Source organism: Cricetulus griseus, assembly GCF_003668045.3.
Source record: "Cricetulus griseus strain 17A/GY chromosome 1 unlocalized genomic scaffold, alternate assembly CriGri-PICRH-1.0 chr1_0, whole genome shotgun sequence".
NCBI lineage: Eukaryota > Metazoa > Chordata > Mammalia > Rodentia > Cricetidae > Cricetulus > Cricetulus griseus.
In genome coordinates, this window is record NW_023276806.1 from 226,203,078 (window position 1) to 226,206,143 (window position 3,066).

The window sequence follows — 3,066 nt, forward strand, 5'->3', positions numbered from 1 at the left end:
GGACTTGCTTTAAGGCAATACCTTCTAAGGCAAGAACCACAAACGTAGGCCATTGCTTGGAAGTCCTCATTCATCTCCTTCTGAGACTGCCAATTTCTGTGAAGATAGTAGCCTCTACAAGGCGGTTTCCCTTATGAGTTACTGTCTCTCCCAGGAAGGTGGAGATACATGATGCCAGATGTATTTTCATTTTTATTTATATTTTTTCTAATATTGGATATTGGAGGAATAATAATTGTAGTAGAAGCCATACTAAACTTTACTTTTTTTCTTTTCAGATTTTTTAATTTAAAGTAGAAACAGGGTTGTTTTACATGACAATCCCAGTTTCCTTCTCCCTCCCATCCTCCCCTACCACCCCTGGCCCCCAACTAAAACCCTACCTATCACATGTCCTTTCCTCTCCCCCTGGATGGTGAGGCCTTCCATAGGGGGTTATCAGAGTCTATCGTATCCTTTGGGATAGGGCCTAGGCCCACCCCCGTGTGTCTTGGCTCAGGAAGTATTCCTCTATGTGGAATGACTGCCAAAGTTCACATCTATGCTAGGGATAAGTACTGAAATACTACAGGAGGTCCCGTAGATTTCCGAGGTTTCCTCACTGAAACCCATGTTCCTGGGGTCTGGATCAGTCCCATGCTGGTATCCCAGCTATCAGTCTGGGCACTAAGAGCTCCCCGATGTTCAGGTCAACTGTTTCTGTGGGTTTCACCAGCCTGGTCTGGACCCCTTTGCTCTTCACTCATCCTTCTCTGCATCTGGATTCCAGTTCAGTTCAGTGATAAGTTATGGGTGTCTGCTTCTGTTTCCACCAGCTGCTGGATGAAGGCTCTAGGATGGCATATAAGTCAGTCATCAATCTCATAATCAGGTGAGGGCATTTAAGGTAGCCTTTCCTCCGTTGCTGAGACAGTTAGTTGGTGTCATCTTTGCAGATCTCCAGACATTTCCCTAGTGCCTGATTTCTCTGTAAACCTAAAATGTTTCCCTCTATTATGGTATCTCCATTCTTGTTATCTTCTATTCTTTGCCTGATTCAAACTTTCTACTCCCTCATGTCCTCTGAATCCCTCCTCTTCTCCCCTTCTCATTCTAGCTCCCTCTCCCCTCTTCCCCTGCTTCTAATTTGCTCAGAAGAGCTTGACCTTTTCCCCTTCACCAGGGGACCATGTATGTCTCTCTTAGGGTCCTCCTTGTTTACTAGCTTCTCTGGCAGTGTGGATTGTAGGCTGGTAATTCTTTGCTCTATGTCTACAATCCATATATGAGTGAGTATATACCATGTTTGTCTTTTTGTGATTGGGTTACCTTGCTCAGAATGGTTTCTTCTAGTTCCATCCATTTTGCTGCAAATTTTAAGATTCCAGTGTTTTTTTTTCCTCTGGGTAGTACTCCATTGTGTAAATGTACCACATTTTCTCTATCCCATACTGAACTTTATAACCTAGTAAGTTTGTTACATTGTGATCCTGATCTTCTGGGGTTAAAGCATAAACCCAAGGGAGTTTCTTACATCTTTCCCATCTTTGCAGGTCATGGTCAGCTGGATCATGAGTGTGTATCCACGGTTAGAAAACAAAAACACTGTTTTTAGGGAAGCCAAAGAATCATTTCCTATATGAAAATCCCCTCTGCATCGAAGACACTGCATAAACATTTTATCATCTTTTTTTGCATCCAGGATATCTATAAGTAATCTAAATAAAACTCAAGTGATAACCATAAGAAATCTTCACCATAGTTTTTCCTCTGCCATTGTGCATCATACGCCTGAGTCGGCTTCTCACCATGTCTTCTCACAAGACTTTCAGAATCAAGCCAAGAAACAAAAGCAAAATCGTCCTATTCCTCAGTGGATTCGGATGAAAACAGGTAACAAAATCAGGTACAACTCCAAGAGAAGACATTGGAGGAGAACCAAATCGGGCCTATAGGCACTCAATGGCAAGACTTGAGAGTTTGTACTGAATCATGGTCAACGCAATCTATGCTACCAGATGGAGACTTGGTCATGTTTAAATTGGGAATGGTTTGTCCAGTACTAAAAATATAGAGCCTTTCAAAAAGCAAAAAGAAAGAAATCTTCACAATATAAACAACTAGTCATAAAGACTCATTCTAGAGCCAGGCATTGGTGGTAAACACCTTTAATCCTAGCACTTGGGATGCAGAGGCAAACAGATCTCTGCAAATTCTATGCTAGCCTGGTCTGTAGAGCAAGACACAGGACAACCAAGGCTACACAGAGAAACCCTGTCTTGAAAAAGCAAAACCAACCAAACAAAAAATCTTTCCAGTGAAAGAGACTGAATATTTGAGTTGGGTCAAGGTAAACACACAATTTCACAGTGGCAAACAAATGGAAGTCCGAGAAACACACCATCCAAAGCATGCCTTTCCTAGTAGATAACAAGTTAGGAAAATCTCTACTTCAACAAGCTGTCACTACAAAACATAAATTTATGGAAAACATAAACACATGCAAATTAAAATAACACCGGAAACAAAGTTTAATTGAAACAAATGTGTTTATAAATGTTTGTGTTATTTTTAACCACATAGAAATCAGAAAATTACCTCTCTGGAGAAGTAGCCTGAAAATCTATGTGAACAGGGTCTTATAGAAAATATTTCTGTATGTTCAACACATATTTAAGGATAGAAACCTGAAAAATTAGAGGATAGTAATTAACTTTTACACTTGGGAATACAACAAAAACTGAAACTTAAAAAAAATTTTTCTTGAAGAAGACAACACCAATAGCTACCAATATGGATCAAACTGTCTTAAAGTAAAATGAGATAGCTTTATCTTGTGTTGGCTTTCCCCAGGAGATGTAAATAAACATCATTTGCCCAGATAGGACACAGATAGCAGGCCAACAAAACAGACCCACCTAAGTCTAGCTCAATGCATTAGTGAATATTGGGGTAATTTTTACAGTAGTGTGGATGACAAAAAGGCAGCCTCATCTCTGAAGAGCCTACCTCAATAATGGGTAAGGATTCAATGAAAGCTACATTTCTGAAACTGCCTACATGACTTGCAGGCAGTGTGGGTGGACA

General features: G+C 40.4%; 1 pseudogene; it reads left to right on the plus strand.

Moving 5' to 3' along the window:
- The first annotated feature begins 1,788 nt into the window (after positions 1-1,788).
- Positions 1,789-1,934, plus strand: LOC103161776 (annotated as a pseudogene).
- Positions 1,935-3,066: the final 1,132 nt, after the last annotated feature.